Raw genomic sequence first — 22415 nt, 5'->3', positions numbered from 1 at the left:
TGTGGCCTACCAAACGCAACGTTTTTTAAGTTGAACAATCATGCGAGACGGAAGCAAAACATGAGGCCCGTGAAAGTCGTGAATGAGAAGGTGGTGGGGATCGATTTGGGACGACGAACTCAGTGTAACAACTCCATTTTACTCATATTCTTTTAAAATATGCACAGTGAAATACAAGTAGTATAACATAAAAAGTTGGGCCCAAATTTTTCTTTTATTAAACATATACATTCTTTATACAAAAAGTTGTATCATGTACAAAAGTATCAAAACAAGGTGGACAGTGTAGCCATTTCCCTTCGCTTGCCGACGCCCATCCGACTGTGTCCTCACCTAGATCCTACAAAAACATAGGAAACAACGAGGTGAGCACAGCTAATGCTCAGTAAGTAAATCCTCTACTCATCTATCCCCGTAACTCTCTCTCTAATTCTTTCCTTATAATTCTCATTCATTCTCTCTTTTATACTTCTCTCTATTTTCTCTTTCTCTTAACTCTTTCTACTAACTCTTTTTTGTAAGTCACGACCTCATCTTACCGGAGGCACGGCCGGGACTCGCTCCCGCTCTTCGTGACTTCTACTCATTCTAGCCGATCGAACTCGGTTATGCATGGATTCGGAACCCTTAGCCATGTGAGTATATAATCTAACTCTCAGGTACTCTCGGGTATAGCCCTCATCTGCATGCACTCTCACGGGCTACACCATTTCTCTCTCTCATACTCATGCCGCTCTCTCAATGCGGCGTACATGCAGAAATACTCTACCCATTACTCACGGGTTCCCCATCGCACAACCTACTCTATTCTTTTGTTTAGCACTACTTTCTCTTTGTTCTCTACTGTCTCTTTGTTCTCTAGTGCTCAATCTCTCTTTCTATTTACTATTAGAGTAGCTTATTCTCAACATTCTCTACTCTTTCTCAAACTACTACTCATAGTATAGCTTATACACAAAATTCTCTACTCTCTCTCAAGCTATTACTCAATGCTCAATTAATGCATATGCGTGGTTTATGCTCATTAATGCACTTAGGAAATGCCAATATGCAATGTTGCAAGAATTAAGGTTTACTAATCATACTCATACTTCTCTTAGGCATTTCATCAAACAATTAATATGCATACAAAAACTCTATTATAATTACTACTCTACTTCATCCTCTAGCCATCCAAATTGGGAGAAAACTCCCTCATATAACCATAATCCCTGTCAAGAAAAGCACTTCCAAATAGGTTTATGTAACGCCCCGCTTGAGGTACGTTGTTATTGTTTCCTCTTTTGCCCTTAATCGAGTTGGTTTTGTTATTAATTGTTTGATTGAGTGTTGTGTTGATGTTTGCCCTGAAAATTGGTTGAAAACAGAAGAAGTTCAGTCTGCCGTTCTTCGCCGGGGCGAAGAAGAAGCTTCGCCGCGGCGAAGATGTTGTTGAAACAAGGGGAACTCCCTGGACAGTTTCGCTGCGGCGACAGAGGTTTCTTCGCCGCGGCGACGGGCTGAATTAAAGTTTGATTGAGTTTTAGATATTTTCTTCCTTAAGACAATTTGACCTTTCTACCCTAATTAGCAGGAAAAGTGGGGAGTTAATTGTAAGGATTTTTCATGGAGAATAGGTTGAGATGGGGGTGAGTTTGTAATGAATCAAAGGATATGGATGGAATTCCCAAGTAGAACAAGGGCAAAATGGGAATGAGTGTGTTAATATTTCATTAAAAGGAATTAGAATCAAAGAAACCCCTCATTTCTTCTTCTCAACGTGACTCTCCATTCTTTCCTCTCAACTTCTCTTTCTTTGATCAAGGATTTCCAAGGGATTTTTGAAGGATTTTGGGGAGAAAAGCAACCTAAGGCTTCCAAGGTAAGGATTTCTCCTTAAGTTGTGATATTTGTGAGTTTAGTCTATTTTAGTGTGTGAGGGTTTCATTCTTTTGGCTAAGATTTGAGGAGAAGTCAGCTAATCAAGTGAAAGGAAGAGTTTGTGAAGTCTCTCCTTAAAAAGTAAGTAAAACCCAACCCAAGTTGAGATTTATGATATTTCTTGAAGGGTTTTGATAGAAATGATGCATGTTGTGAGTTGCATGTAACATAGCATGTATGAAGGATAAATAGAGATTTCTATGCTTTGTGATTGTTATACCTTGCAAATTGGAAATGGGTTGTTGGTTTGGCAAGGAGTTGAGATGGAATTTAAGGGGTATTATGTATTCCCTTTTTGGAAGTGTTTTCTATGGCAGGTTTTGTGACTTTGTGAAGGGGTTTTTCCCCATTTTGGATGGTTAAGAAAAGTTTAGAATCATGGCTATGATAGAGTTTTGTAGTGCACATGAGTTGTTTGATGAAATGCCAATAGAGGTTTGAGTGTGAGAAAGAACCTTAATTCTTGCAACATTGCATGTTGGCATCTCTAAGTGCATTGGTGAAGATGAACCACCATAGGCACTAGTTGTACATGGAAAAGTGACCTAAGAAAGTGTAAGGAAATGGGTTATGCAATTACCCTATGAGTAGAGAGCTTAGTGGGTAAAATTACTCTATGAGAGAGCTTAGTGGGTAAAATTACTCTAAGAGTAGAGACATTGAAAAAATGCTACAATAGAATGAATTAGAAGAGTAGAAGAGTAGTATAGTTGGGATGATGCTTGTGATCATCCACGACGTTATGGGAATCGGATTGATGCTTGGTGATCATCATCCGAGAGCCTTAGAGTGAGGGTCGATGCTTTGTGATCGTCACCCGATGAGTAGTAGAAAGGGTAGATGCTTTGTGACCGCTACCCGGTAGTGATAGATAAGTAGGTTGATGCTTTGTGATCACATCCGACATTTAGTAGAAACGGGTTGATGCTTTGTGACCATCACCCGATAGTGACTAGAGACGGGTAAATGCTTATGTATCGTTACCCAAAATTCATGAGGAACGGGTAGACGCTAGGTGATCTCACCGATAGTTAGAAAGAACCGAGTGGTGCTTTGTGATCCTACTCGGTTGCACTAAGAATGGGTTGGTACGTGTGAATTCCACCGATAGCATAGAGAGTGAGATGGTGCTGTGTGAACGCCATCCGGCCGTACCTCCGGTAAGATGAGGCCATGATGTTATTAGAAACAGAAATAGAATCAGAGATAGCGTAAGGAAAGAATTAAGAGTTATTATACGGGGACAGACAGATAGAGAGTTTTACTTACTGAGCATATTTTGTGCTCACCCCGTTATTTTTCCTTTGTGGATGCAGGTTCTAGGTGATGTTGCGGTCGGAGGGGCGTCGCAAGCAATGAGGAATAGCTACACTGTTTCCCTGTTTTGTCTTTTAAAATAATTTTGTAAACAGTATCTTTATGTATAAAAGACACATGAGTTGTAATGAAAAGAAAACTTTGGGCCCAACTTTTCTATTGTTATTATGCATGCATTGTACAGTTTTCAGTAGTGTTACATTTTTGATCAGAGCAAAGATTTTGGGATTGAACAGTGTACTATTCTCATTGCCACGACGTCCTATAACCGAACGTGTGAGTAATTCTCTATAGTAATTGTCTCTTGAGTTCATTAGTGTGATCATTTTGTAGATGAGGCGGAGTTATCGAAATCGCGGTAAGAGTGTGGTGAATGAAGGGAACCTTCTAACCCACCAGAGTCTACGTCCCTCCCTTGGTGAAGCTAGAATCCGGGGAATTATACAGCAAGTTATGGCTGAAACTCAGGGGAGAGTTGTACCCCCCGTACAGACACCGCCAGTTACGCCTGTCGAAAGAGGGCAAACGGTACCTCCCCCAGTACCGAACACGAGTGAACCGATCTACGGTCTTTCTAGTCAGCATCAACCCTCAGAGTTTAAGGGTACTACAGATCCAGTGATAGCAGAAGAGTGGCTTGGGTAGTAGAGCGAGCCAAGGTTTATTTCCCATGTCAGACCGGGAGAAGATCGGTATGCGAGTTTCTTGTTCTTGGGGTGATGCCGAATTTGGTGGGAATTAATGGAAGAAACTCATGACACGACAGTGATGCGTGGGGAGAGTTTAGGCAAGAGTTTGAGGCTGAGTATAGAACAGAGGACAAGTTCATGAGAAGGTCCAAGAATATCAGTCTACAGCAAGGGTCAAGCGCTGTGAAAGAGTACTCAGTAAAGTTCAAAGCTTGCAAGGTTTGCACGGAATGTTAGTACTCCGGCCTTGAGAAGGGATAAGTTTGTGCATGGATTGAAGCCGGAGATAGCGGGATATTATGACAAATCAACCCTCCTCGGAATTACAGTGAGGCCTTGAGGGGGCAATGAAGGCGGAGATTTTGAGAATAAAATCTTCCCGTAGGATCCTCGACAGGAGGACCAAAGGAGCTACCCTCTACTCCCAGAGAGAAGCAGAGGGTGTAAGGGCAGAAATGAAGAATCAGAAGAAGAAGTTTCAGATAAACAGAATAGAAAAGAGGGAAGAATAAACGACCTCGGACAGAGGGGTTTCCTCCTTGCCCTAAATGTGGGAAGAATCACCCAGGAGAGTGTCTGAGGGATCAGAGAGTGTGCTATAGGTGCCGACAGCCAGGGCACATGATGAGAGATTGTAAGCTCCTCTTCCACCAACCACCCAGGGTTCAGGAGGTACTGCGAATGCCAGAGTGTTATGTGGCACAGGGTGAAGCAGAGGCCAGTCCATCCGCCGTACTGGTCAGTTATTATTTCTGCAGTCCCTTTATATGCTTTAATTGATTCAGGTGCTACCCATTCGTTTATATCTTAGGGATGCTTGAGAGATTAGGTTTGAAACCTACTAGAACGACAAACCATTAAGATAGAATTACCCGATGGGGTTAGTGTTGTGACTCAAGAGATTTGTTTAGGAGTCCTTAGTGATCCAGGGTAGAGAGTTAATGTTGACTTAATAGTTTTCGATATGCCCGATTTTGATGTAATTCTGGGTATGGACTTCCTAGGAAGTATGGAGTAGAGATTGACTGTCGGAAAAAGAAGGCGAGGTTTAACCTCGATGTGGAGATAAGTTTAGTTTTAGAAAGGCCAACAGTTAAGCATGCTGATTAGTAGTTGAAAGCCAGGAAGATGTGAGAAAGGGGTGTTCGGGGTATATTGCCCATGTAGTGCAGAGTGGTGATGTCCACAGTTAGAGATTCAGAGGGTGCCAGTAGTTCGAGACTTTCTAGATGTGTTTCCGACGAGTTACGGTTTGCCTCAAGAGAGGGAGGTAGAATTAGTATCGAACTGCACCGGGACAGCACCAATATCTAAAGCCCCTTATCGAATGGCCAGCTGAGCTCCAAGAACTAAAGAAGCAACCCAAGAGCTTTTAGATAAAGGCTTTATCCGACCGAGTCATTCTCTTGGGAGCTCCAATCCGTTTGTGAAAAAGAAGGATGGATCACTAGGAGTGTGATTGATTATGGGAGGAATAGAGTTACAGTGAAGAATAAGTACCCGCTACCCCGGATAGATGACCTTTTTGATCAGTTGAAAGGAGCGGCAGTGTTCTCCAAAATGATTTGAGGTGGGTATCATCAGGTACGAGTGGTTGAGCAAGATGTGGCTAGACTGCCTTTCGTACAAGATTGGGCATTATGAATTTGTAGTGGATGCCTTTGGTTTGACTAATGCCCAGCAGTTTTTATGGACCTGATGAACAGGGTATTTCATGAGTATTTAGATCAGTTCATTGTTGTCTTCATCGACGACATTCTGATTACTCAAAGTCAAGAGAAGAACATGAGAAACACTTGAGATTAGTATTGCAACGTCGAGAGAAAAGAAGTTGTGCTAAATTTTCCAGGGTGAGTTTTGGCTGAACCAAGTGATATTCCTGGGTCATACGTATCAAAGGAAGGGATTTCGGTAGATCGAGTAAAGTGAGGCAACCTAGAAGGCAGAAGCCGAGAACAGTGAAGGAAATCAGGAGTTTCCTAGGCTTAGCAGGCTCTAACGGCGATTTGTAGCGGGATTCGCCCAGTGGCTAAACCGTTGACAGCTCTTACCAAACAGAAGACTCCTTTTATCTGGTCAGCAGCTTGTGAAGAAAGCTTTCAAGAGTTGAAGAAGGGTTAACATCAGCTCCTGTACTAGTGGACCACAGGAGGGTGTAGATTATGACGTTTATACAGACGCCTCTTTGCATGGACTTGGTGCTGTGTTAATGCAGTTGGGTAGGGTTATAGCTTATGTTCTCGTCAATTGAAAGAGTACGAGACCAGATACCCTACGCATGACTTAGAATTGGCAGCCGTGGTCTTCGCCTTAAAGATTGGAGGCATTACCTTATGGTGTGAAGGTAATATCTACACCGTCATAAGAGTCTAAAGTAATTCTTCACCCAAAAGGATGAGTGAATATGAGGCAGAGAAGGTGGTTAGAGCTGGTCAAGGATTATGATTGTGAGATCAAATATCAACCAGGGAAAGCCAATGTGGTAGCCGATGCCTTGAGTAGAAAAGCCCATGTTTTCGGCTTACCAAACAGAAAGAGTTAATAGAAGAATTGTCTAAGGAACAGATAGAGGTGGTTCCGGAGAAGAATTGCCAGCTTGTGGTACAATCCTCTTACTAGAGGAAATAGAGAAAAGCAAATGGCTGATGAGTGGTGTCAGAAAATAGTTCAGCAAGTTCTTGAGGGCAAGACATCAGAGTTCTTTGTGAGAGATGGTGTCCTCTATGTAGAAATCGGTTGTGTATACCTCCAATTGAGGAGTTAAAACAGGAAATTCTTATGGAGGCTCATGACACACCGTACACCGCTCATCCGGGAGCAACCAAGATGTATCAGGATATTAAGAAAGGCTATTGGTGGGCGGGTATGAAGAAAGACATTGCAGAGTTTGTGGCTAAATGTCTAACTGCCAGCAGGTGAAAGCAGAACACAACGGCTCAGGGTTGCTTCAACCATTGAGTATTCCGGAGTGGAAATGGGAGAGCATTTCAATGGATTTACACAGGTCTTCCCAGAGTGCAGAAAGGGTGTAATGCAATATGGGTGATTGTGGATAGATTAACCAAGTCAGCCATTTTCTCCCAGTAAAGGAAGTACCACTACAGATCAATTGGCTCAGATTACCTCAAGGAGATAGTCAGATTGCATGGTGTGCCCAAGATTATAGTGGCAGATAGAGATTCCAGATTGTTTTTCAGCCTTCTGGACAAGTTTACAGAAGAGTTTGGGTACCCGTTAGCATTCAGTACTGCCTATCATCCTCGACAGATGGCCAAACTGAGAGAACGAATCAGGTGCTTGAGGATATGTTGAGACTGTTGCCCGATTATAGAGTATCCTGGCATGAGATGTTACCCTTAGTGGAATTTGCCTACAACAACAGTTATCAGTCTACAATTAGAATGGCGCCTTACGAGGTTGTATGGTAGACGGTGTAGGTTCCGCTTCATTGGGATGAGTAGGCGAAGAGATGAGTTGAGTACTGCTCTTGGGCCAGAGATGACTCAGAAACGTAGAAGATGTGAAGTTAATCAGAAATAGAATGAAGCAAGCCCAAGATGACAGAAGAGTTATGCCGACTTGAAGAGGAAAGAGGTAGAATTCCAAGTGGGCGACAAAGTGTTCTGAAAGTTTCCCCCTACAAGCGAGTAATGCGCTTCGGAAGCAAAGGGAAGTTAGCACCGAGGTATATAGGTCCTTTTGAGATCTTACAAGAGTAGGAAAGGTGGCTTACAGATTGGCACTACCACCTAGTATGGACAGGGTGCATGATGTCTTCCATGTCTCGATGCTACGGAAATATGTAAGTGATCCCCTCCACGTCGAGCGTAGAAGACGTTGAAGTAACAGAGAATCTAGTATATGAAGAACGTCCAGTTCAGATTTTAGATCGAAGGGTTAAAGAACTTCGGAACAAGAGTGTTCCGCTAGTGAGGTCCTTTGGAGGAATCACAAAGGAAGAGGCCCATTGGGAGTAGAACGAGACATGCAGAATCGTTTCCAGAGTTATTTGCATGAATTTGGGGACGAATTCTTTTAAGGGGGGGAGAATTGTAACGCCCCGCTTGAGGTACGTTTGTATTGTTTCCTCTTTTGCCCTTAATCGAGTTGGTTTTGTATTAATTGTTTGATTGAGTGTTGTGTTGAGTGTTTGCCCTGAAAATTGGTTGAAAACAGAAGAAGTTCAGTCTGCCGTTCTTCGCGGGGCGAAGAAGAAGCTTCGCCGCGGCGAAGAGGTGTTGAAACAAGGGGAACTCCTTGGACAGTTCGCCGCGGCGACGGGCCGAATTAAAGGTTGATTGAGTTTTAGATATTTCTTCCTTAAGGACAATTTGACCTTCTAACCTAATTAGCAGGAAAAGTGGGGAGTTAATTGTAAGGATTTTTCATGGAGAATAGGTGAGATGGGGGTGAGTTTGTAATGAATCAAAGGATATGGATGGATTCCCAAAGTAGAACAAGGGCAAAATGGGAATGAGTGTGTTAATATTTCATTAAAAGGATTAGAATCAAAGAAACCCCTCATTTCTTCTTCTCAACGTGACTCTCCATTCTTCTCCTCTCAACTTCTCTTTCTTTTGATCAGGATTTCCAAGGGATTTTTGAAGGATTGTTGGGTAGAAAAGCAACCTAAGGCTTCCTAAGGTAAGGATTTCTCCTTAAGTGTGATATTTGTGAGTTTTAGTCCATTTTAGTGTGTGAGGGTTTTCATTCTTTTGGCTAAGATTTGAGGAGAAGTCAAGAATCAAGTGAAAGGAAGAGTTTGTGAAGTCTCCCTTAACAAGTAAGTAAAACCCAACCCAAGTTGAGATTATGAATTTTCTTGATTAGGGTTTTGATAGAAATGATGAGTATGTGATGTGCATGTAACATAGCATGTATGAAGGATTAATAGAGATTTCTATGCTTTGTGATTGTTTATACCTTGCAAATTTGAGAAATGGGTTGTTGGTTTGGCAAGGTAGTTGAGATGGAATTTAAGGGGTATTTGTATTCCTTTTGGAATGTTCTATGGCAGGTTTTGTGACTTGTGAAGGGGTTTTTCCCCATTTGGATGGTAAGAAAGTTTTAGAATCAGGCTTGATAGAGTTTTGTAGTGCACATGAGTTGTTTGATGAAATGTAATAGAGGTTTGAGTGTGGGAAATGAACCTTATTCTGCAACATTGCATGTTGGCATCTCATAAGTGCATTGGTGAGATGAACCATCCATAGGCACTAGTGTTTACATGGAAAAGTGACCTAAGAAAGGGTAAGGAAATGGGTTGCATTACCCTAGAGTAGAGAGCTTGTGGGTAAAATACTCTATGAGTAGAGAGCTTAGTGGGTAAAATTACTCTAAGAGTAGAGAGCATTGAAAAAATGCTACAATAGAATGAATTAGAAGGTAGAAGAGTAGTATAGGTGGGATGATGCTTTGTGATCATCACCCGACCGTTATGGGAATGGATTGATGCTTGGTGATCATCATAGATAGCCTAGAGTGATGGGTCGATGCTTTGTGATCGTCACCCGATGAGTAGTAGAAATGGTAGATGCTTTGTGACCGCTACCCGGTCAGTGATAGATAAGTAGGTTGATGCTTTGTGATCATCATCCGACATTTAGTAGAACGGGTTGATGCTTTGTGACCATCACCCGATAGTGACTAGAGACGGGTAAATGTTAGTGATCGTTACCCAAAAATCATGAGGAACGGGTAGACGCTAGGTGATCTCCACCCGATAGTTGAAAGAACCGAGTGGTGCTTTGTGATCCTCACTCGGTAGTCCTAAGAATGGGTTGGTACTGTGTGAATTCCACCGATAGCCTAAGAGAGTGAGATGGTGCTGTGGGAACGCATCCGGCCGTACCTCCGGTAAGATGAGGCCATGATGTTATTAGAAACAGAAATAGAATCAGAGATAGCGTAAGGAGAATTAAGAGTTATTCATACGGGACAGACAGATAGAGAGTTTTACTACTGAGCATATTTTGTGCTCACCCCGTTTTTTCCTTTGTGGATGCAGGTTCTAGGTGATGTTGCGGTCGGAGGGGCGTCGGCAGCAATGAGGAAATGCTACATGTTTTCCCTGTTTTGTCTTTTAAAATACATTTTGTGAAACAGTACTCTTTATGTATAAAAGACACATGAGTTGTAATGAAAAGAAAACTTGGGCCCAATTTTCTATTGTTATATGCATGCATTGTACAGTTTTCAGTAGGTGTTACAGTTACACAACATCTCTCAAACTTCATCTCATTTCCATTTCTCAATACACATTAAAACACTTCTCACATGGAGTGTATCCAGCAACCACCAAATAGCTACCATCTCAACTCAATTCCTTAACAAGCATAATACATATTATACATGCAATATCTCTACTCAATCTCTAAATCTCTACTCAAAAGTTATTCAAACTCAACTTGGTTGGATTTACTTACCTTGTGAAAAGTGACTTCTCTAGCACTTTCCTTCCCCTTGTTGTCTTGTCTTCCTATACAACTTAAAATAACAACAGAACAATAACAACAATATAAGACTTCAATACAACCAAAAGCAAACTCACATCTAAAGCAAGAATTCTCACCAGGTGCTTTAGATGAATCTCTACTAAATTACCCAAAAGCTCTCTTAAACTCCTTGAAATCTTGGGAAAATTGAAAGGAAGTAGAGATGAGAATGGCGGTGGAAAATGGATGAAATGAAGGGTTTATTTCACTTAACCCTTTTAGCTCATATTATACATCCTTTCCCATTTGCCCTTGCTCTTCCTTGGAAATTCTATATATCCTTTAATTCATACATCACACCCCACACACACAGTATTCTCCATGAAATTTCCTTACATTTCACTCCCCACTTTCTGCTGATTAGGGTAGAATGGTCATTTTACCCCAGGAGAAATATATAGAAACCTCAATACACATTTTAGTCGACTCGTCGCCGGCGAAGAAACTTCCTCGCCCTGGTGAAAAATACAAAGTCGACACCGCCATACACAAAGCCAATGTCGCCGCAGCGAAGATTGCATTCCAAAATTCCTCAAGTTTAACCAATTTAAGGCAACCACTCAACATACAAACTCAATTAAAGCTGAATCAATGAACATTTAAACAATACAGCAAATCTTAACTACGTACCTCAAGTGGGGCGTTACACTCGGCTGTGGCGACAATGGAAGAAAGGAAGCCGACGATAGTGACGAATGCGAAGGGGTCAAAGAACGACGCCTTCTGTGGTGGCGTCTACAAGAATAGGGATATATGGTGGGTCAAATTGCAAAATGGCAGGTCGTTGTGAAACGGAAAATACTTCTTTTTCGGTGAAAAGGTTTATGGAGGAAGATGACTGAGGTGATGAGGATTCGAAGCAGGTGAGTTATAAAGTTGTGAGAGATGAGAATGGGAATGTGAAGTGGAGTCTTCTACTGTGGGAAGCAGTTTGCCGTGGAGAAGATTTCAGCTCAAGTGTGTGAAATTAGGGTTTTTCCTTGTTGTGCGGAGGTTGTGGAGGTGGGCTTGTGTAGATTTTCGATTTTAAGGTTGAATTGGATTTTTTTACTACAATTTTTTTCTTCATTTTTTTTTTGGGGGGGGGGGGGGAAGGGGGGGGGGGGGGGGTGTGTGTTTTGGTTATGTGGGTTTTCGAAGGTTGAAGTTGACCTTTTAATGTGGATTTCGGTTAGGTTTGGGGTGGGTTTTTATATATTTTTCTTTTTCTCTAATTTTAAGGCTACTATAGGAAATTTTGTAATTGGGTTTGTTCAATTATTGGAATTTAAGGTTTTAAGCTCATGTTTTATGTGGATTTGGTTATTAAAAGGTTATGGATTGTGTGAATAATGTGATACTTTCTAAGGCTAAACGATAGATGTTTAGTTTTGTCATAGTGGTTATGGACAAAAGGAGCTAACTTAATTGGTTGAGTGGGATCAATGGTCGTTGTTTTGCTTTCTTTCATATTTTTTGTTTATCATATTTTTTTGTGATAATAATTTATATATTTTTATGATTTAGGTTTTGAGGAAGCTTTTGGATGATGCATTGAAGTTTCTAAATGTAAAGTGACTAAAACTGTGGTTACAGTCCCTGCTTACTCAATAACTATAGAGGAGAGCACAAGATGCTGGTCGTATTTCTGGCTTAGAAGTTCTTCGTATCATCAATAAGCCAACTGCTGCTGTTAGCATATGGATTTGAAAAGAAAAACATGAGATTATCAGTGTTTGATTGGTGGTTGGCACTTTTGATGTTTCAGGTAACGTGTTACAATTCTCTGTTATGTACTATATTTGGCTAGGTAATAGATGTCAATACATAATTCATTCTATGCTGAGAATGTAGTCTATGTCGAGTCAAAATTCTGTAACTTTTGTCCCTTTGAGTCAGTCATTTTTTTTTTTTTTTTTTTTGAATCTTCGTGCTTGAGGTTGTGATGGAGAAGATACACATTGGGGGGGGATGACTTTGATAAAGTTGGAATCTTTTCCTCATATGCTCTATGCCTGTATATGGTCTTTTCCTCACCTGTAGTCTGTTTGGGTGCTGAATGGACTTACTCACACAATGATGCAAAGGATTGTTGATTGGCTTGCTGCAAACTTCAAGAGAGACAAAGGCATGGACCTTTTGAAGGACAAACAAGCTATTCAACGGCTAACTGAGACAGCTGAGAAAACCAAAATGGAGTTGTCATCTTTTACAGACAAACATAAGCTATGTTGCTTGTAGTTAGATGACTCTCTATGTGGGCACATGGACCGCCCCTCCCTGATATACGCATGTCATACTGAATCTTGTTCTTTTTTGCTAATTTGCCTTTCATCACTGCTACTGCAGATGGTCTAAACATATAAAGACCACAATACTAGGGCCAAGTTTGAGGAATTGTTTCAGATCTTCTTGACAGGTACGTACAGTGAGTCAACCTTTATTGTTTTTGCATTTTACTTGGGCTTCTGTACTACTCATGGCTTCTGGTGAATACTTTTTTAGACTATCTCTGCAATTTATCCTTTTACAGGCTCAAGAAACCAATTGAAAACGCTTGAGGGATGCAAAACTTTCCTTCAAAGATCTGGATGAGATGATCCTTGTTGGTGGATCAACACTATTCCTGCTATTCAGGCTGCTTGAAGAGAGACTGGAAAGGAAGCCTATGTTACGTCAATCCTGATGAAGTAGTTGCTCTTGGGGCTGCAGTTAAGGTAGCTTTGACACTACTGAAATATTTAACTAGCTTTGTCATTTTTGGAGGTGGTTTGACTTATATTAGGGATTGGCAATTATAGCTTTTATGCAGATTTTAGATGATAGCAAATTGTTGATAAACTTAAGGATTTAATTTAATTTTTTAATTTTTTTTTTTTTTTTTTTTGGTGTGGTCCATTAAGATCCGAATCTAATTCTTACATGCTTTATTTTGTGATTCTAGGGGGTGTTCTCGTTGGAAATGTTAGTGACATTTACTCTTGGATGTATGTTAAGACTCCTTGCAACAATGACCAGAAAACAACACAAACAATCCAGAATAACAGATAAAAGAGTTCACTCAATCAAGACTCAACCATAATATATTTCTAGAGAATGGAAAAAAGAAACAACTACACAATTGGAAACCAAAACAGATAGATCCTAGCAATTCGAGGAGCTGGGGACCTCCCACAATGACACTAGAATAATATTCATATGCTACCCCAAAACTGACACTATCTCCTTAACTAACATATTCTCTCTACTAACAACTTTGATTCCCCACCAACATGTGACAGTAGTAACCAATTTCTCCAACAACTAGGCACCTCACATTCCGTAGACTTACTGACCCAAATGTCCCTTATGCCCTTTGTATTGATAGACATTTTTTAATGGGAGGTCTATCAATACCCCTTACCACCACCCCCCTACATGAAGAGCCACCTTGTCCTCAAGGTGGAAATGAGGAAATTGCAGCTTTATAACATCGGAAGCCTCCCAAGATGCTTCAAAGGAAGCCAAGTCCTTCCATTTTATAAGGACTTCCCGAGAGCCATCTAATAAAGTGCAGATTGCCAACACCGATTTTGGTTGAACAAGAAGTTCCATATTCTCGGTAAGGAAAGATGGCATGGGCTGGATAGGTACAGAGGTGTGAGGTGTGCAGACTTCGTTTAAACTGAGAGATGTGAAAGACTGGATGAATTTTTTCCGTAAAAGGTAGCTCCAACCTGTAAGCAACCTACCTAATCTTCTCTAGTATGGGAAAAGGACCATAAAACCTATGGCTCAGCTTTTCATTCAGTTTTTTGGCCAAGGACTTGAAACGATATGGTTGGAGCCTCAAATACACCTGGTCTTCCGGTTGAAAACTAATATCTCGACGACGTAGGTCAACTATTTCCTTCATCTGCTCTTGAGCAATAGACAAGTTATGCTTCAACTCATCTAATATGGAATTTCATGCAGCCATTTGCTAGTTGACTTCTTCCACTAAGGAAGGGTAATCTGTAAATTTGAGGAGAGTGGGCGGATCCCTTCCATATAGAGCTTTGAAGGGAGTCATTTTAATGGAGCTGTGATGTGTGGTATTGTACCAATATTCTGCCTAAGACAGCCACCTATGCCATTGTTTTGGTTGCGAACTACAGAAACATCGCAAGTCAGTTTCCAAACAGTGATTGAAAACCTCCGTCTGGCCATCGGTTTGAGGGTGGTATGCAGAACTGAACTTCAATAAGTTGCCAGCAACCTTGAACAATTCCTGCCAAAATTGACTGATAAAGATCCTATCGCGGTTCAAAGCAATGGACTTTGGAAATCCATGGAGCTTCACAATATCGGAGATAAAAATAGCAACGACATCCTTAGTGCTATAGGGATGGCACAGGGAAATAAAATGGTCGTATTTAGTGAGCCTATCCACCACAACCATTATAGTATCCTGCCCTTTTGCTTTTGGTAACCCTCCAATGAAGTCCATGCTAATATCTTCAAAAACCTGGGACGGAATGAGTAAGGGCTGCAAGAGACTTGCTAGTTTGAGAGCAGAATATTTATTTAATTAACAAATGGAACACTGCTAGACATACTCCTACACATCCTTCTTAATACCGTCCCAAAACACTATATTCGTCAATTTTTTATAAGTTCTAAAAAAACCTGAATGGCCCCCTCCTAGGCTACAGTGAAATTCTTCTAATAGTTTAGGGATAAACTTCGAATTTTTGGGTAAGACCAACATGTTTTTATAGATGAGGCAGCCACGGCGAGAGCCATAATGGGGACAATTGGAAGGGTCAAAAAGTAGTTCTTGGATAATTGCTTGGAGCTTGGGGTCTTGTTGTGCTTCAGCTACTAACTCATCAAATTCTGAAAATTGGACCACTTGGTTGGAGCTTCTAGGTTGGTAATAGATTTCGAAAGAGAATCCTAGGAGCTTAGAAATCCACTTTTGTTGCTCGGGTGTCTTAACTCGTTGATCTGTCAAAAACTGCAGGCTGCGTTAGTCAGATTTAATAACAAATTTTCTCCCACTAAGGTAGTGGCTCCATTTTTGGACAACAAACACAATTGCCATCAGCTCCTTTTCGTACGCTAACTTTTGTCAGCACTGGTTAGAGAAAGCTTGGCTAAGGAATGCAATGGGGCACTGATTCTAGACCAGGACAACTCCTATACCTTGTCCCGAAGCGTCCATATAAACTTCAAATGGAAGGGTAAAATCAGGAACTACCAGAACAAGAACTGAAGTTATTGCTGCTTTAAAAAGCTCGGTGTGCTTGGTCATTCCATGCAAAAGAGTCCTTTCACAGCAACTGTGTTAAAGGCTGTGCGATTAAACCATAATTCTATACAAAGCGGCGATAGTAACCAGTTAACCCCAAAAATCCCCGTAATCCTTTGATTGTGCGTGGAACGGGCCAAGTCAGCATTGAATCAATCTTCTGTGGGTCAGCCTCTACCCCCTTTGATGAAATTAAGTGACCCAAATACTCCAATCTCTTACGGGCAAACAGATACTTCTTGTAATTTATTACTATTATATGCTTGGTGAGGATTTGAAAGGTTTGTCTCATGTGGAGCATATGAGTCTTCAAGTCAGGGCTATAAATAAGGATATCGTCAAAAAACATAAGTATGAACTTCCTCAAGACCGATTTAAAGTTGGTATTCATTAAAGCGTGAAAGGTGGAAGGGGCATTGGTTAATCCAAAGGACATGACCAGGAATTCATAATGCCCTTCGTGAGTCCTAAAGGTTGTTTTGGGAACATCCTATTCTTTAATCCTAATCTAGTGGTAACTTGATTTTAGATCCAATTTCGTAAAAATGGCTGCCCCTGATAGTTCATCCAGCAGTTCATCAATTGAGGGAATAGGGAACTTGTCGGGGATAGTGATGTTATTTAGTGCCCTGTAATCTACACAAAAACACCAACTACCATCTTTCTTCTTAACCAACAACACAGGACTAGCAAAATGACTAGTATTGGGTTGTATAATTCCTGCCACTAGCATCTCACCCACCAACTTTGTGATTTCTTTTTTTTGGGAATATGAGTCTTTGTATGGGCGAATGTTAGGAGGTTTGGCATTAGCTTCTAGGACTATGGCGTGGTCAGTGGGTCTCTTAGGTGGGAGCTTAGTAGGCTGTTCAAACAGGTAGCTAAATCCATCTACAACTGCAACAGCTGTCGGATCAATGGGTTCCTCTGTTTCCTCTCCCTTGACACCAATGGAGCAAAACTCAATCACATAACCCGCATCCTCCCTCTGCAAAGATTTTAGCATTGCCTTAAGTGACACAACTGTCTTGACTAACAACAGATCCCCTCGTAAAACCACCCTCTTCCCTTCACTGATAAATGCCATTCTCAGATTTCTCCAATTAGCACAAACATCGCCCAGTGTACTGAGCCAAGAAATTCCCAACACTACATCTGCCCTCCTAACTCAAATGAAAAAAATCCTGGCACAATTCAATCCCTTGTATCCTTAATTGCACCCATCTACAAATACCCTCCCTTTGCATTGAAAAGCCATTCCCTACCATAACCCCAAATGATTTCCCTCTCTCCACTGCCAGTCCTAATTTTCGTACCAAATCATGCGAAATAAAATTGTGGGAAGCCATACTGTTAACCAACACAATCACCTCTACCCCTCCAATCATCCCTTTTAGTTTTAGGGTTTTATCTGTGGTTACCCCTACAATTGAATGCATAGATAAAGCCAATGGGTTACCTTCGTCGGGAACTTCTGAGATGGGTTCAGGAGTGACTTCGTCATTTTCCGTCTCATCGTTGTTGGTCATTAATAGAATCTGGATCGACTTGCTCCTACATCTGTGGTTTGGCCCGAATTTCTCATCACAACGAAAACAAAGACCTTTTTCACGCTTTTGCTGCAATTTGGTGTTGGACATTCACCGGAAAGTGTCCCCGCGAAAGTTCAGCGTCTTGGTTTCACCAAATCGATTTAGGAAAAAACTGTGACCTAACTCTGGGTTTAGCGATGGATTGACCCAAGAGTTTGGGTGACCGGGTTCTGGGCTTGGGGTGACCCAAGTATAGGAGTCCAGCCTATTTCCTTGGGCTTTAGCAAACCTGGGCATGTTCTTTTCCAAGACCCATTTTCTTTCCTCCATGCGATGGGCTTGGTCCATCAACGCAAAAAGGGAAGTGGGCTAAGTCAGACGAATTTCAGCTCTGACTTCCTTCTTTAGCCCATTTGTAAACAACCCTATCAATATATCTTCTCTTACCTCATAGAAGGGAGTTGCGTGAGCTTCAAAATTTTCCCTGTACTCTGTCACTGTACCAGTCTGCTTCAGTGCTACTAGAGTCTCATAAGCTAATCCTTTAAATGATGGTTTGAATCTCTCAACCATTGTAGTCTTAAAGCCTGTCCAAGAACCAATTGGTGCTCTGTGTTAGAGTAGATGCCCTAGAGCCAATCAATTATTATAGAATTGACTCTTTGTAATAATGTTCATTAATCAATAAAAAGCATTTTATTCTATATCACGTGAATCATTATTATTGCAATATGTATTGATATATGTCTTTAGAATGGTAGAACCATGACGAGGGTATCAAGTGTTTCAAATCTTGATAGTGAGAACCCTATGAGCACATATGGTGGCCATTCTAGAAACGTTCGTAGCCCTAGTATTATTCTGAAGTAAGGGCATAGATAATATGGTAAGGCTATCATAGTGTTGAACGATCCTGTAGAAAGGTAGTGACTGATCTCACTTGTCAAGGCTGTTTGGTGACAACCTGGTGCAACACATGGGTGTTTGCTGTAGGTGAATACACCGCAGCAAGTTCACTAGACTGACCCACCAGAGGATTTCATATGGATGGTAACCCTAGTGTCTATGGAATAAATCCTCTAACGAATGGTGGTACATGTGATCCTTAGACTTGAGATCACTGGAGCGCCTTGTGCACCGATTGGTACAGTTTGACACTAGCCTAACGCAGTTCTATTCAGAGCTGTCAATACGGTGGTGATTGGCTGCATCAAGGAGTGTATCAAGACTATAGTGGATTGATAGAGGATTCATCACTCCTGGGTACAGGAGAAGTTATCTCGCGGTGCAATTCAGTATATGGCAATGACACTAAAACTGTGGCCATAGTGGGATTGAGTTGTTGCTCTATCTGGTTTATAATACAAGTCATTGGTCCAGAAACTGAATACATAATATCAAGAGTAACTGGAGGTTGACACTATTTCTATGCCTTCGTCTCGTCGAGATAACGTATGCTGAAAGGATCGAATTGTACGGTAACCATATCGTTGACAAGTAGCTACTTTACTGAATCCGAATCTACCGGGTGGCCATGATGCCTTGCTAGGGGCCAATCTTGGTTTGTGCATTAGTGAGACGATTAATTGGTGTTAATCGCGATACTATACACTGCTAGTATGATGAGGAGCCTATGGGTCACACACATAGAAGATAATTTAAGAGCCAGGAAGAAAGAATGGCGTTTTCGTCTTTTTGGGCGAAAGGGTATTTTGGTAATTTCACAGTGTAATTAAATTTGCTAAGGTCATAGCCTTTGTTTAATTTATTAGAAAAATTAGATAAGTGAAATTACGTTTAAATATGTGTTTACATATATTTAAATAAATTATCATTATTGTTAAATGTTAATATATATATATATATTAAATATATATTAATTGATTTTAATTGAAGATAATGATGAATTAAAATAAATATCTAATTAGGGGGTGTTTGGAAACATGGGGTGTTTGGGTTGGAGCCCCAAGCCCATTCCATATGGGAATAGGGCAAGTAAAATAACACTATAAAAGAAAAGTGTTAATTGAAAAATGTGAGAAGTTTTTCATTCATTCTTTCATTGATAAGGAAAAGACACAGCCCCAAAACACTCTCACTCTCACGCCACTTTTGTTTTGCAAAGAATCAAAGTTCTTCTTTGATTTTTCTTCTTATTTCTTAAGGCTAAGGAGGATCTAGCAAATCCCTCCTTAGTTCCTTGCGATTGTCTTCGTGTGGACTATGTCGGTTCGATCCTACACTTGGGTCGGTAGCAAAAACGTTCAAGGACAAAGTTAGTGGAGCCTCCAAACATGCGTAAGATTATTAAACCTTGAATCTAATTTTCTGTAGATTTAATTTATATATTGTATAAACTGTGATATTATACCCGGATCTTGGTTATAAGGAACGATCCATGTCATTTATGTTTTTGTTTTCCGCTGTGTAAGTGGGTCGTTCACTAACACTCTGGACTCCACCCACTGATGCCAGTTCAGGGCACGACCCTCCATACACACGGCAGCGGCTGCCACCTTATCTCTCTCCTCATATTGGTTCACCGAAAAATATCGGTCAGCTCTGAATGTCCAACCATAAGGATCTTCCCCGTTCAATATGGGTAGTTCCAACTTCTTTCCCTTCTTCTCATCCTTCGAGTTCTCTGCCTCCTTGTTCCTATCGACTCCCATATCGTCACTACTGTTGGAAGGCTCAGAGTGGGATGCTTTCCCCTTATCATGGCTCAGATTTGCATCCCTTTCTTCCCTTAGCCTCATCCACTCACGAAGCTCTAGTAAGTAGCCCTTAATGCTCCCTAGCTCTTCCCTTACAGTCCCCATTTATTTTTCTACGTTCCCCATTTCCTTTTCCAATCCTTCAACTCTGTTCTCCATCTTCGATTTAACCATTACCCAAACGAAGCTCTAATACCAATTTGTTAAGACTCCCTGCAACAATGACCAGAAAACAACACAAACAATCCAGAATAACAGATAAAAGAGTTCACTCAATCAAGACTCAACCTAAATATAGTTCTAAAGAATGGAAAAAAGAAACAACTACACAATTGGAAACCAAAACAGATAGATCCCAGCAATTCGAGAAGTTGGGGAGCTCCCATAATGACACTAGAATAATATTCGTATGCTACCCCAAAACTGACCCCCTTTATTTATACTATCTCCTTAACTAACATATTCTCTCTACTAACAACTTTGATTCCCCACCAACACGTGACAATAGTAACCAATTTCCCCAACAACCAGGCACCTCACACTCCTTGCACTTACTGACCCAAATGTCCCTTATGCCCTTTGTATTGATAGACATTTTTAATGGGAGGTCTATCAATGTAACTCCTATTGGTCTGGAAACTTTGGGTGGTGTTATGACCAAAGTAATCCCAAGAAATACCAGTCTACCCACCTTCGAATCGAAGATTTTCTCAACAGCTGCAGATAGACAAACCAGTGTTGAAATTAATGTCCTTCAAGGTGAAAGAGAGTTTGTTAAGGACAACGGAACTCTTGGTAGATTTCGTCTAGATGGTATCCTACCGACACCATATGGGGTACCCCACATTGAGGTTAAGTTTGACATTGATACCAATGGTATTTTCTCTGTCTCTACCATTGATAAGGGCTCAGGCAAGAAGCAAGACATCACCATTACGGGCACTAGCACCTTGCCCACAGAAGAGGTATGTTTGAACTAGCTAATTCAATAGTTGTTTAGTTTTTGCTTTGAGTTATGCCTCATCTTATGCTTTACTACAATACTTACTCTTTATCATTTTAGTTTTTCTCTACATCAACAGGATCTTTCTACAAACATCTGTCATTCTTTAAACTCTTTTCTTTTATTACTATTGGATAAGGGTACACCCATGATAGGTTACCCCAACCGACGTGTGTGAAATGAAACTGCCAAATGCAGTTTCTCTCGAACCGCCCCATATAAAAAGAAAGGTTTTCTTTTTAGAAGAGGTTACTCACTGTCACTCTCAAAAAACGAAAAAGAAAATACGCTCTCTCTCTCTAGAATTTGGAAAAGAGAATTTCACTTCGTGGTTTTTCTTCCAGATTACCTTTGTTGCTTCAGAGATAAGGAAAGGAGGTATTTATGTTGTGTTAATTCATTGTAGTTCATTTATATACAAATGTGATTGCAATGGTGACTATGATCTTGGGATTATGTTAGGATATATGTTATTCTATTTTATTTCCAACATTGGTATCAAAGCTGTGCTTCATATTGTTTTAAATTCATACTGTTAATGTTAAAGCATGTTATTGGTTTGACAAATGCAGTTCTGAATTTTTCAAATTTTGTACATAAAAAGTTGTCTTTTTGGTGATGATAATTAGACCATTAAATTCCTTATGAAATTATGAAGAAAATGGTCTTTGAATCATAAAAAATGGAGTTAAAATGACTTAGATATGCCTCTTTGAAGTTTCGGGTTTCGTATGGGTTGATTTCCAGGTCGGGTGCCTAGTTGCAGACCCGGACAGAGGTTGAAGACGACAAGAACCGACATGTCGTTTTTGATCCAAACTGATGAATGACATGTCGTTTCTTCTGTTTGACTTCTTTTTGGAAAAAAATTCAAATAGGCGTGGGTGGTGAGAATTGAACCCAAGTCTCCATGGTTGAAGCCCAATTCCCTTACCACTGGGCTAATTTTGCTTTTGTGTTAATTGTATTCACAAGCCCAATATAGTCCTATTCGGCCCAACCCATAACCAAAATAAAAATGGGTCAAGTTGACCCGTGGACCCGACCCAAATGAACAAACGGGTTAGTCAAACCCGACCCATAAGGCCAAACGGGTCAGTCAAACCCGATCAACACCCAACCCGTAAGTCAACAAGGTCAACGGGTCAAACTCGGGTCAGGATTGACCTGGTTTAGTGTGGGACGGGTCAACCTGACCCGAATTGTGTGAGCGCATGAAGCACGTGGAGGCGCGTGGAAGCTCTTGCCGATGCGTGGGAGCGTGTGGAAACTCCTACCGGTGCGTGAGGGCACGTGGCCGCTTCTGGGCGGCGCGTGGAAGCTCCTGCCGGCGCGTTGGGGTGCGTGAAGTATTCTAAATTTTTTTTCTTTTGCTGTAAGGAATAAAAATGAACACTTGGTATATTGTTATGAGTCTAATTTTGTTATTGAACCATAAACACGTATACATATTATTTATCAAATAAAGGTTGATAAATAAATAGTTTTTTTT

The 22415-nt window shown here is 40.8% G+C and overlaps 1 pseudogene; it reads left to right on the top strand.

Annotated features, from left to right (window-relative positions):
* Positions 1 to 20885, top strand: part of LOC116116824 — a 65679-nt pseudogene extending 44794 nt beyond the window's left edge.
* The last annotated feature ends 1530 nt before the right edge of the window (positions 20886 to 22415 follow it).

This window comes from Pistacia vera, unplaced genomic scaffold (genome assembly GCF_008641045.1).
Source record: "Pistacia vera cultivar Batoury unplaced genomic scaffold, PisVer_v2 Contig785, whole genome shotgun sequence".
In the NCBI taxonomy this organism is placed as follows: Eukaryota; Viridiplantae; Streptophyta; class Magnoliopsida; order Sapindales; family Anacardiaceae; genus Pistacia; species Pistacia vera.
This window is presented reverse-complemented; position numbering and strand designations above follow the sequence as displayed.